A 14,103-nucleotide genomic window follows, 5' to 3' on the forward strand; every position below is an offset into this window, starting at 1 on the left:
AATTTTATTGATAGTGATTTTTTTTTCCATAAATGATTGTTTTTAATTAATCTACAATATTTTCCTTTTATGTAATGTTCTTTTGGTATCTTGTTTTAAAATGTTTTCTATCCTGAGATCATAAATACCTTCTACAATTTCTTCTAAAAGTTTTAAAGTTTTGCTTTTCACAATTCGTTCTTTAATCTACCCAGACTCAAATTTTGTATACAGAATGGGGCAGGAATTTTTTTCTCCCTTTTGGATAACTAATTGTCTAAGAACGATTTATGATTCTCAGTTCTTTGTTCATTAATCTGTACTGGCATCTGTCTCATATTCCATGTTGCTATGTATGTGTGAACCCATTTCTGGGCTCGGCTCTCTATTCTACTCCATTTGTCTACTTGTCTACGCCTATTCCAATACTGCAATGTCTTAATTACTGTACTGGTATGGTAAGTCTTACAAAAAATTTTCATTTTAACTCAATTTCAAATATTTTGAAGGTTCTCTTGTGATTTCCTTAGTGCTCTCTAGGTTTATTTGTTTTGTTTTTCCTAGCTTTGTGTTTTTCTTTGCAAATGTTTTTACTATCACTTTCTTCTCAATTTCTAATATCATTGCATCGTGGTTAAAGAACATGATTAGTATCATTTTGAGTTTGTAATAAGATGTTAAAACAGGCCTCTTTCTATTTTCACAGAGTTCCTGAGGCCAAGAATAAAATAGTAGTACTTCTTCCAAATTGAAGTAATTGCTAAGTACCTGGTGACTCTTAGCTCTGTAACCACAACAAGGGCAATTATGTGAATACTGAAGAGGTGAGAACATTCCCAAGGTGAAACTTCTTAAAGTATTATAACATTTTCTTTCCCCTCCCCCATAGGAAAAGGAAGAGCTGCTCCCCTTATGCCAACTAAGGAGTAGCCAGATGCCATTGGAGACATTGATGCCAGTCTTCTGAAACTTGAATAGCAAAGTGAAGATTAGGAAGAAGGGGAGACTTACCACTAGAAGCAGAATCTGTATGTGGAATGAGCAGGCAACAAGCAAGCTGCTGGAAGAGGCACCACCTGTATCAGGGAGCAATAACAAATTTTTGCATTTGAGGATTCTCTGAGGAATCCTTGGGAGCACCTCAAGGGAAACAGTCTACTTTGAACATCCACTGAGCACCAACACAGATGAGGACAAAAAACCTGTTGCCGTCAAGTTGACTCTCACTCATGGCGACCCCGTGTGTTCCAGAGAAGCGCTGAGCTCCAAGGGTTTTCTTGGCTGTAATCTTTATGGAAGCAGATTGCCAGACCTTTTTTCAATGGCACTCCTGGGTGGATTTGAACCACCAACCTTTCGGTTAGTAGTGGAGTACAAACCATTTGCGCCATCCAGGGATCTCACTAGAAGAGGACAATAGCAAGCATTTAAAAGTTGTCTGATCTCTTTACTCTCCTCTCTCTCACCCACTTTTACCCAACCCCCAAATCCAAGACTGAAGGATATAGAGGAATCCCAGGTAAAAATGAGTAGAGGAGGTAAACTTCAAAACAAGGAAATACTGAAGTTAAATATGCCTCCTTTCCCTATGCTAAGGTTTCCAGTGGGAAAAAGTAAAACATTTAACTCAATTGAAATTTAGGATTTTTATTACTTCACTGTAATATTCATTTCTTTTAAGTATACACAGAACATTAACGAAAATAGGAATCTTGTTAGAATACAAAACAAGCAATAAATTTCAAAAGATCAATATGATAAAGACTATCCCCTGACCATTATGTAACAAAGTAGAAATTACTAAGTAAAGTATTGCTTTAAAACCTCCTGTTTTTGGAAACCAAAATGGCAGATATCCGAATAGCACTGTGTTAAAAAGAAAATTATCATAACTCATAGAAAGACTTGATACTGGTAGTACTCTTGACAAAAATGCACAGTTTGACTCTTATCATGAATAAACATCAGACAAAACCAAATTAAGGAGCATTTTACAAAATAACTGGCCTGAATACTTCAAAATGTCAATGTCATGAATGGAAAGAAATGCTGAGGAATTGTTCCAGATAAAAGGAGTCTAATGTAATATAGAATCTAAATGTAGTGCATGATTCTGGATTAGATCCTAGACTATGAGGAAAAATATCTATAAATATCATGATTCAGACAAAACACAAAAACAACTTTACATTAATCATTTTAAAAACCTTGAAGAAATATGTAAATTCCCATAAACATGTAAAATGTCAAAATTGAATCAAAAGTGAATAGAAAAGTTGACTAGAATAAGAAGCATTAAGGAAATTTAAATTATAGTTAAAAGACACCTCTTCTCCCCAGATAGTCCTAAGGTTTACAGATGAGCTCTTCCAAACCCTCAAGAAACAGATATTTACACTCTAACATAAGTTGCCCCCTAAACTAGCAAAAGCTGTCCAGCCTAATTTTAGGGAGAAGTGATATTCAGCCAATTCTCACATGTACAGTAGTAACCACTGCTTACATTCTGATTGGCTGATGCCTAATTGTGATTTTTCAGTGCCCATGCCATTCTAAATGATAGTTTGAATATCACGCAGAGCAAGTACAATCAAGATTCCAAAAGCAGTTGACAAAAAAAAAAAAAGGAAAGAAAAGTGTAAAATAATTTTAATTATATATCTGGATACAAAAATCTCAAAACAGTTTAAAAAGTCCAACAGTATATTTAAAAAAAAAAATCATGCATCATTGTTACTTTGGATTATCGAAGGATGATTGTACACCAAAAATCAAGCAATGGGGGACTGATGTCAGTGGAAATGACAGGGTGGTTGTTCTTGTGCCGTTGATTCCGTTCCGTGCATCGTGGCCTTGTATACAACAGAACGAAACATTGCCCGATCCTGCATCATCCTCACAATCTTTGCTGTTTGAGGCCATTGTTGCAGCCATTGTGTCAATCCATCTAATCGAGGGTCTTCCTCTTTTTTGCTGACCCTCTACCTTACCAAGCATGATGTCCTTCTCCAGGGACTGGTCCCTCCTGATAATATGTTCAAAGTATGTGAGATGAAGTCTTGCCATCCTCGCTTCCACAGAGCATTCTGGCTGTACTTCTTCTAAGACAGATTTGTTTGTTCTTCTGGAACCCATGGTATATTCAATACTCTTCACCAACACCATAATTCAAATGCATTAATTCTTCTTTGGTCTTCCTTATTCATTGTCCAGTCCTCGCACGCATATGAGGTGATGAAAACAACACGGCTTGGGTCAGGCACACCTTAGTCCTCAAGGTGACATCTTTGCTTCTAACACCTTAAAGAGGTCTTTCGCAGCAGATTTGCCCAAAGCAATATGTCATCTGATTTCTTGTCTGCTGCTTCCATGGGCATTGACTGTGGATCCAAGTAAAATGAAATCCTTGACAACTTCAATATTTTCTCCATTCATCATAATGTAGTTTATTGGTCCAGTTGTGAGGATTTTTGTTTTGTTTATGTTGAGGTGTAATCCATACTGAAGGCTACAGTCTTTGATCTTCATCAATAAGTGCTTCAAGTCCTCTTCACTTTTAGTAAGCAAGGTTGTGTCATCTGCATATCACAGGTTGTTAATGAGTCGTCCTCCAATCTTGGTGCCCCATTCTTCTTCATATAGAACTGCTTCTCGGATTATTTGCTCAGCATACAGATTGAATAAGTATGGTGAAAAGATACAACCCTAACACACACCTTTCCCGATTTTAAAGAATGCAGTATTCCCTTGTTCTGCTCGAACGACTGTCTCTTAGTCTATATACAAGTTCTGCATGAGCACAATTAAGTGTTTTGGAATTCCAATTCTTTACAATGCTATCCATAATTAGTAATGATCCACACAGTCAAATGCCTTTGCATAGCCAATAAAACACAGGTGAACATCTTTCTAATACCATCCGCTTTCAGCCAAGAACCACCTGACATCTGCAATGATATCCCTTGCTCCACAATCTCTTCTGAATCCAGCTTGAATTTCTGGCAGTTCCCTGTCAATGTACTGCTGCAACTGTTTTTGAATTACCTTCAGCATAATTTTACTTGCATGTGATATTAATGATGTTGTTCGATAATGGCAAAAAGGTAAGGACCTCTTAAAGTCCTCTCCTCCATAAAAGCTACAAGAACTGTCAAAATCAACTTTTTCAGGACTCCAGAAAGTAACCAAAGACTTACAACAATCCAGAGAGCATTTATTCAGGAAAAAATATCTGCAGTCATATAAGCATAATACTGAGTGAAAAAAAGTGAGAGACAGGTGTAGATATAGAACACAATACAGTTTGTGAAAATTAAAAAATAACGTAGGCTTATTTGTTTGAACTTCAAAGACAAGAGTTAAGTTAATCTCATTCCTCAGTCCATGGTGAAGAACTAAACATAACAGCCTTTATTATTATTATTATTTCTGCATTTATTCCTTTTAACCCCTGTTACCTGCCTCCCCACCCCACACACACAATTAAGCAGCCTTTCAGATAGGTTTGACAGATGTCCTTCCATTTGTATGTACGCTTGTGAAATATACTGTATATTATTTCATAAACAATTTGGCATTTTAGCAACAAGATCTTACATGATAGGTTAATTTTAATTACATGGATAAGAGGAAGAACAGTCCATGCTAAAGCAATAGCAATGAAAAAAGGCAAAGAAGTGAGAACGTTTGGGAAGACAGGAGGGGACATGGAGAGACAGAATTGGCAATAAGATTAGTGGGTAAGTAACTAAGTAGAGCACTATTTCATGGGCTACTGGAGTGAAATATTGCTTAACAATACCTGGTTAAAGCATAAATTATTTATTTTGGGGAGCAAATGAAAATGGGAGGAAGAAAAACAAATCCAGTCATCAAAAGCAAAAAAGTTAGTGTGGTTGAAAGGGTCAGAATAATTTAAGCTTTAGCAATTTACATATGCTTTGTTATTTCTCCTGGAAATTAGGTATTTGTAGTTCACATCATGGCAGAACTACACCAAAACACAAGTACAGCAAAAAGAATACTGAAGCCACCAAGAAAAGTTGAACCAACAGCCTCCAAAAATGGACCATAACGAAGAAATCTGCTGGTGGATATACAATCCCAGGCATTTTGCATGCCCTAACAATGAACAGCAGATGGTACTAAGTCCAAAGAACATCAGTAAATAAAATAGCCAATGGTTTCAATCAGTTGAAAAACTGGAATGTTGAGTCCAAATTCTATGCAAACCAGTTTCCACACAGAATTTTTTTCTTTTTAAGTGGAAACATATTTGCATTTTGATGGCATATTTCTCTCAAGGCTTTCAAAGCATTTCCATGGGTAGGTTTTTCTGCTTTATGAATCATCCAGGGCAGATCGCTTTCACGTTGGTATTGTATTGTTGTTTTCATTATCAATGTATAGCTAATATTTCAGACACATTACAGTTTCAAGGGTGGAGGGCTGGTGAGAAGCTAATTTGGGAAGCTAAGCACCATTTATAACAGTGTTCCTATATGCAAAGGAATGTAGCATATGAATAAATTGCCAACTACATAAATATAAACAAACCAGGAAATAACCAGCTTACAAACTTACCACCATAAAAATGCATCAAGCTCTGTATCAGTTAAAGCTTCTTGCTGAATGTAAAAAGTTGACACAAATCTAAGAATAGTAATTGCGCAAAAAATAACGTCACCATAGAAGAGAAGTTTACACAAACACAACGATGAACTCATCTCTAACATGTGTTATGTTCTGAAACAAGAGCATAAGAAGAAAAATGCATATTGTCAAAATTACTCTCAATGATCCCTTAAATCATCCACAAAGTACTTCATTGCTTTATATCCACAGCACAAAAGCCATGAGTACAACAGAATCTTCCTGAAGCTCAGCGCTACTACACTCAGACCTAAACACATTTACCTAAGAATGGAGCCATCCAAGGTCTTTTCTGCTTCTTGCCGTGTATTTGTAAAGATTCTATGCCTAAATTATGGGGTTTAGATTATAGAAAATATGTATGAAGCAACAGAATGTAATTTTGGTGCGACTTTAATCTCCAGGTGACCAGCTGAAGGTAAACAATCATGAAAATGAGGAAAAAGAAGAAACATTAAGCATAGGGTCAAGTACAACATAGAGAGAGAAGTTGGGGGAAAAGTAGACAAATGAAAGTTGTGCTAGGCAGAATAAAGTCTACCCAGATATGCCCACATCCTAGTTGCCTGAATCTGTGAATATATTACCATACATAGCAAAAGGGACTTTGCAGAGTTGATTTAAGTTAGGGGTCTTCAGATGGGGTGCTTATAGTGAATTATCCAGAAGGATCCAATATAATCACAAGGGTCCTGGTAAGTGAAAGAGGCAGGCAAGATGGTATCAGAGTAATAAAACCCGTTGCCGTCAAGTCTATTCCGACTCATAACAACCCTATAGGACAGAGTAGAACTGCCCTGTAAGGTTTCAAAGGCTGTGATTTTTACTGAAGCAGACTGCCACATCTTACTCCTGTGGAGTGGCTAGTGGGCTCGAACCACCAACATTTGGTTAGCATCATAGCTCTTTAACCACTGCACCACCAGGGCTTCTTATCAGAGTGATAGAGTTGGAGAAAGACTCAATCGGTCATTGCTGCTTTCAAGATGGAAGGGGGCCATGAACCAAGGAATGTGGCGAGCAAATGGATTCTCTCCTAGAGCTTCCAGAAGGAATACAGCCATAAAAACACCTTGATTTTAGCCAAATGAGTCCCATTTCAAACTTCTGACCCCCAGAACTGTAAGATAATAAACTGGTGTTGTTTAAGCCACCAAATTCGTGGTAATTTGATACAGCAACAATAGGAACTAATACTGAAAAGTTGTTCAGTAACTACATTGACACTTAGATGGCAGCCCATTCAATGAAAAAGATCAGTCAAGACGTTGTGGGAGCCAGCTTAGGTGTACTTGCTGCTCACTATTCCCTTCCATTGTGTTGGGCTCCCAGCAACAACCATGCCTGTACTATTTTACTCCCAGTCCTCTTTACTGGAACCAGAAATGAACACCTGACCCATGATAGGCCCGTCAGGACCGTTTTCCTATGACCAAGAGAACTAGTCTCTCTTTGCAACTGGTATCATAGTGTATGAACTTGAAAGCCATCAGTGATCACTTTCTTCCCAACACAAATATTGATAACAAAGAAAGCTAGACTATCAAGAAAGAAGAATAGTTCTGCAGGAAAAATAAAATAAAATAAAATAAAAACTAAAGAGAGAGTGTCCATTAGGCTCCCTACTACCTTCTAGTTCCTGGCTCAAAACCACTCAAAGGCTAGGCTGCATTCCTGCCGTTTGCTTCCACTAAAGAGTTGTATTTCATAAACAGTTGCATAAGCCAACTTCAGGTTGTTTCTTTTAGTTAGAATGCAAGGAGTCTGAACAATACAGACAAAATGGAAACCATAAAAGGATAGTGAAAGTAAACAACAGGACAAGTGATGGATTGAGACTTGTATCTAAAAACTACAAGTTAACGAACTGTGTAAGAAAAGGTTGGTGACCGGGATGGAAAAAATATGTGACAGGGTATTAGATTTAAATTTGAATTAGGCACAAAGATAAAATGATAATTTTACAAAGATGAAATACCAGGCCAAAATGCAGAAGTTACAAAATAAGAATCAAAACTTACTGCACCAGCTCCTCCCTACCTCCGCCATCATGCGGATGTTGGTAGTGAAGACCAACATATCCAGTGCCTCTGTGCCTGAGGGGTTCCTCTCCAACATCACCCAGTAGTGGGCGCAGGCCACTGGCAAGCCAGCACAGTCCGTCAGTGCCCGTGGTTCCAGATCAACCCATGGCCTTCGGAGGCTCCAGCAAGCTGTGCATGCTCTGAGGCCTGTACAGCATTGGAGAACTGCGACAAAATCTACATCAACACCTATGACTTGAACGTGGCCAACATTTGCTGGAACGGCTCCACCTTCTGAAAGCACCAGTCCAACTGGCTTGGACCAGCCCACACCATGTCTGCCTTCTGCTGTCTTCAAGACCTCTCTGCCCCCAGCTGCCACCATCTCCTTGTCGGGAAAAATACACAGTTCAGAGACCAAAAAAAAAAACCTACAGCAAGATTCTTTGGATGCCATGGCAGATGAAGGACATAAAGAGGGGTCAGAGTGGAAGGGAGACATGATTTTGAAGAGAACCTTTCCTAAAGAGAACTTTTGGAGAATGCCACAGAATGCTGTAAGACCTGCTCCCTTAAGGGGGGAATACTATGGTACCTGGCCCCTTATCTCTAGCTCTGGGGAGGATAGACCCCAACAGGACTCCTCAGAAAGATTAATCTATGACCCCTGAATTTGGAGGCATAGTGAACTAAGATGCTGGTGGAGGTTGAATGTGGAGGAATATGGGGTGGGGCAGGGGGTGGGGGGAGGTGAATAGTGTTCTGTGTGAAGATTAGCTGACAGTGCTTCCGTGGCAGAGCCCAGAGACTTGCCTTATTAAAGGTATTGGCTGCACTCCCAGAACTTGTTAGGGCGAAGGATGTGTCAGTGTTCCCCATGTGTCATAAGAGAGAGAGATTTAGTGTGGGGCCACCTTGGGTTCGGTACTAGAATGAGCAAGAACCTGGAGATGAACACAGGTTCCTGGAGGTGTAGCAGGCAAAAGTGACCAGCCTGAAGCAGTTCAGTGGCAGAGGTCTTACCTTCCATGACGGAGATCCAGATTCCATTCCCAGCCAATGCATCGTGTGCCAGCCACCACCCATCTGTCATTTGTGGAGTGCATGTTACTATGATGCTGAACAGATTTCAGCAGAGCTTCCAGACTAAGACTAGAAAGAAAGACCTAGTGATTCACTTCTGAAAATCAACCAGTGAAAATCCTATGGATTATAACAGTCCAATCTGCAACTGATCACAGGGATGGCGCAGGACCGAGCACCATTTCATTCTCTTGTGCGTGGGGCCACCATGAGCTGGAGGCCACCATGAGTCCAGGGCCAACTTAATGGCAGCTTACAACAGAAGGAGGCCCAAGTGATAATCAATCTCCTGGGTCACGGGAACAGCAAGTGAGAGTTCATCCATTTAAGATACTCAAAAAAACCTATGGAAAAAACCACAAGAGAAAGAATCAGCTTTAACTATGCAGACACAGAAGACACAGATCTAGCCAAGTAACATTTATATCCCTTTACTTCTCAGGGTGGAATACAGAGAAAGAGTGTAGGCAATGACTATACCCTAGCCTTAACTTAGGGTGAAAGTCATACCATTGAATAAAGCCTGACTGTTAACTAATAGCGTGGACCAGCTACTTTTAATTTTTGAATTGTGACTGTGTTTTGTGACATAAATTGACCCCAGGAGAGTCTATTACTCTTTTGAGTGGCAGAGAAAAGTCTTCCCCTACTGAATAAAGTTGAAAGGTGCATTAGCAGACAAAGCTTTGATGGCATCCCATGAGTCATGCATTCAATTTATCAGTTACACATACACCCTATATGTATGCAATCTTCATTATAAATGTTGTGGTTTTCACATTTTAAGACATCTGCAAATAATTGAGTATGCTTAACGTAAATGCTATAGTAACTTTAATCGTACACATACATTTAGCATGTGATGAGTTCTTCATAAGGAATGAATGGTTGTAAGTCCAAATAGAGACAGTATAGCAGGGGCAGCTGATGCCCCACCCTGGGGAGCCACCACTGAGTTCACTTCCAGGTAGGTGGACAAGTTCCCTGCAAGCTTACAGCTTCCCTTCTCACTATGATGCTGCATTATTTAGTGATATAAAGATAATTCCTCTCACTAAAAAGAAAAAAATTAAACAGAAATTGTATAAAAAGATAAAAGTGGCTGCTTTGGGGAATAGGACAGAGGATAGGGAAGAAGGTAGCTGGACTATAACTTTCCTTACAGGCACCTTTCTTCCTTTTTTTTTTTTTTTAAACTTATTTTTAGAAGTGTTTGTGGATATATACTTCTCAAAAAGAAAGGTGCAAAGATATGTTATTAAGTTACAATTACAAGGTACAGAAAATCCAATGAACACATCCAATTTCAATAGAACTAAACACACACACACACACACACACACACACACACACACACACGATGGGCATAAAATTTTTGAAACATGTCTTAAAAGTAAGCCAGTTTCTTTTGTTGCACTTTGACCATCATTATGGCCCAGAGAAGGCGGTAGGACAGATGTCACCTTAGGAAGGAGGAATAAGTCTGTTCTAATCTTGAAAGATTGTGGAAAGAGAAAGAAATCATTTTTCCTCTATGACTGAGGTGTGGTCAAGACCTCACTTTAAGCCAAAATCTTAGGTTGGGAGAAGAGGCATATTTGATAGGTTGAGGATAAAACTGAAAGCAGAAGATCTTTGACCCAGTTTTCCATTTTATCCTGTGGGAAGACACCAACATGGAGTGGCCACTGCACCATAAGCATGGTGGCATGGTACCCTAGAGGAGAAGCTGAGTCTGAGTTTACGTTTCTAGAACTCCTGTCAGCTACCCTCACAATGATGCAGGGGGTATCCAGAGGTCTTTCTGTGGCCTGTAGAGGGAGCACAGACCCCATCTTGTTCCTTCTGGGAAGCAGGATTGGGAAGGATGGAAGGGGAGGGGAGAGTAAGGGTGGCTTCAGACTTTAACAATAGGGCCAACAAGTCAAGCAGTGGCCTCATGTACAAGAGACACCAAACCGCAGAGCTCAACAAGGAACGTGAAAACAACTCTGGGACTCTCGGGCAGACCCAAAGCCCTCCCTGGACACCGCCCACCACAAACTCAAAGTGAACTGCCCAAAGACTAAGTAGCCAGCTGGGAAGCAGAAGGACGTGAGGACAGAATCTGAAAAACTAACCATTTACTCAAAAAGCACTCTGGTACACAAAGCAGACACAACAACCATCAGAACTTGACCAAATAACACACCAGAGAAAATTTAAATATATATATAGTAACTGTCAGAAAATGAGTTCGAACACAAAATGTGATAGGTCATGAAATCACTGTGTGGATTGTGAAACAATTTTTGCTCTGAGACAGTGCAAAATTTGCCAAGGTTTTTCTTAGAATAAAACTTAGAATAAAGAGAACCGAGTGCCATCTTATGGAAAGACCTCCCATTCACTCCTTCATCTGGCCCACCAGCCCTCCCTCACCACCAACCAATGTTGTCCCATTTCTGTGTCAGCATTAGATCATGCATGCATATCAGAGTCTGCCGGTGTGAAAGTAATTAATCAAATGCACATACGGTTTACCCTGCACTAATTAACTTTAAAACAAACATAAATCTTGAGCCTGTGTTCTACATAACATCAGGAACATGTGCAGTGAGCCAGTTACCACATTCCCAGCTCCATTCCTACATTTCAAATAGCCTTGCTGTCTAATAGAAGATGACCAGGTTTTACTTTAGAACTGTTATGTTGTACTTGATGACAAAACACTGATCTGAAAACTAAAATATGCAATAAACCAACAAGGTGCTTCTCCAATGCCAAGCTTTATTTTTACAGCCATTTTTTTTTTCACTCTTTTTCTCACTAAATTGAATGAACTGAAGATTGTTTCAGCACCACAGACGCACCTGAGTTAAGTTAGAATGATGCTGCCCATTCCTGCCCTCTTCAGAGATACCACTGCAGAAGGGCATACAGGTTATAAGGAGTCACCAGTGATTTTCTAGTAGGTTGAAAAACTGGACTCAGAGGTAGCATTGCTTGCAAGAGAAGCCATCTCTGCAGCATGGCGTATTAAAAACAGCACGGGCTTTGCAGGCAAACGGATCTTCATTAGAGTTCTCTCATGTCGTTCACTTTTTAGTGAAACAAAACTGGTTAATAATATTAAATGACAGATTCTTAGGCACAAGCAAAAGATATTGACTCTGGCTAATTTTAGCAAGAAAAATTTAAAAAAAGTCTTACTCAAATGATAGCAAGTGGCTCACAGAACGTCAGGGATGACTAGTGTAATGAGTTGAATATTAAAAAAAAAAAAAAAACTTGCCATCGAGTCGATTCCGACTCATAGTGACCCTATAGGACAGAATAGAATGGCCCCATAGGGTTTCCAAGGAGCAGCTGGTGGATTTGAACTGCCAACCTTTCGGCTAGCAGCCGAGCTCTTAACCACTGTACCACCACGGCTCCATTTGAATAGTATTCCAGTTGAATAGTATTCCCCCAAAATTCATGTCTGCAAGAGACCTCAGATTGTAACCTTACTTGGAATAAGAGTCTTTGCAGATGTAATTAAGGTAAGGATCAAAGATGAGATCAGCTTGAATTAGGGTGGGCCCTAAATCCAATAAGAGTGTCCTTATAAAAGACAGAAAAGGAAAAGACAGTGAGACACAGAGAAGATGGTGTGAAGACGGAGACAGAGATTGGAGTGAGACATCTACAAGCCAAGCGATGCCAAGGATTGCCAGAAACCACCAGAAGCAAGGAGAGATGCATGGAACAGATTCTACCTCAGAGCCTACAGAAGGAACCAATCCTGCTAACACCTTGATTTCAGACTTCTGGCCTCCAGAACAGTGAGAGAAAAAAACCTCTGTTGTTTAGGCCACCACAACAGTATTTCATTACAGCAGCCCAGGAAACTAACAGAACCGGAGAACCAGGCTCCAAGCCTGACACTCCCAACAGCCCCACTGGCAAATGTCTCAGCTTGTCTCTCGGGTTCCATGTCTGTACATGGACCAATGTGAAGATTTGGTCCATGTACAGACATATAAAATACACATATTTTTTTAATTTTATTTCAGTAAAGAGCCTTAAAGTGTTCACTACTAAGTTTCTGAGATCAGTTTCTTCTGAAAATAACATCTCCCTGAAGATTATATTCTATAAATTTTTTTACATTTAACAAATGGAGAATGCATTCTGATTTACACATTGTTATTGTCGTGTGCCATCAAGTTGATTCCGATTCATCATGAACCTATAGGACAGAGTAGAACTGCCCCAGAGGGTTTCGTAGGCTGTAATATTTATAGGAGCAGAACACCAGGTCTTTTCTCCTGTGGAGTGGCTGGTGGGTTAAACCGCTGACCTTTCAGTTAACAGCCGAGCGTTTAACCATTGTGCCACTGGGACTCCTTTGATTCATGGGTTAGTATGTTTAAATGCGAACTATGTACTGTATAAATTACCAATTTTAAAATAATTCAAATGTAATAAATATACTTATTGCTAATGAGTTTTTAAAATATATGCATATATGCTTTTAAATATATAATATATATATACATTTTATATACGTATAGTTTAGATTTAGTAGACTCTTCAGTATCATCCAATGGTTTCCTCTTAGCTACTAAGCTAAAGGTTTGCAGTTCAAACTCATCCAGTGGTACCATGGAAGAAAGGTCTAGCAATCCACTTCCATAAAGATTATAGCCAAGAAAACCCTACTCTGTAACACATGGGATTGCCATGAGTCAGAATCAGCTCAGCAGCAACGGATTTGATTTTTTGGTTTGCTGTATCATGCGCTGGACAAGGGCCATTCGTAGTTATATTTTAATTAATATTCTGATATGAAGAAAACTGCCATGTAATAATGATTCTCAATGTTAGATTGTCTGCTAAACCAACTTTTAATCATACTTTTCTCAATGACTATTAAGAAATTAGTATTAACTTTCAAAAAAAACAAACGTTTTAAGATCTTTAAATTAGAATTTCATTTTTAATAGAAAGCAATGATGTTTTCAACTATGCAAAGTAATTTTTAACTGACTCATTTATTATCCTTAATTTATGCTAAGGAATGTTCATTTTATCTAAAAATTATTTGCTTTACTAAGGAGGTAATAATTACAGTGAACCAAATTCTCACCCTATTCAATCCTCAGAATTCAATAATTTTATTATAAATATTTTATATTCTAAGCAAGGCACTGAAAAAGTAGAGGAAAAATAATTTATTGTAGTAACTGAATAGTTTTATCTTTTTACCTCCAAAATTTGGAGGTTTTACAAAATTGCAAAATAAATATAAAAGTAATTCAAGATGTTCTGAGCCATGGTAAATCAGAATTAAGCAGACCATGCAGCAAAGCTCTTTACTCCACATAACATTTTTGGCCAT

General features: G+C 38.8%; 1 pseudogene; it reads left to right on the forward strand.

Moving 5' to 3' along the window:
• The first annotated feature begins 7,681 nt into the window (after nt 1-7,681).
• LOC111819381 (macrophage migration inhibitory factor pseudogene) lies at nt 7,682-7,953 on the forward strand (annotated as a pseudogene).
• The last annotated feature ends 6,150 nt before the right edge of the window (nt 7,954-14,103 follow it).

Source organism: Trichechus manatus, unplaced genomic scaffold (genome assembly GCF_000243295.1).
Source record: "Trichechus manatus latirostris isolate Lorelei unplaced genomic scaffold, TriManLat1.0 scaffold00009, whole genome shotgun sequence".
NCBI classification, from domain to species: Eukaryota; Metazoa; Chordata; class Mammalia; order Sirenia; family Trichechidae; genus Trichechus; species Trichechus manatus.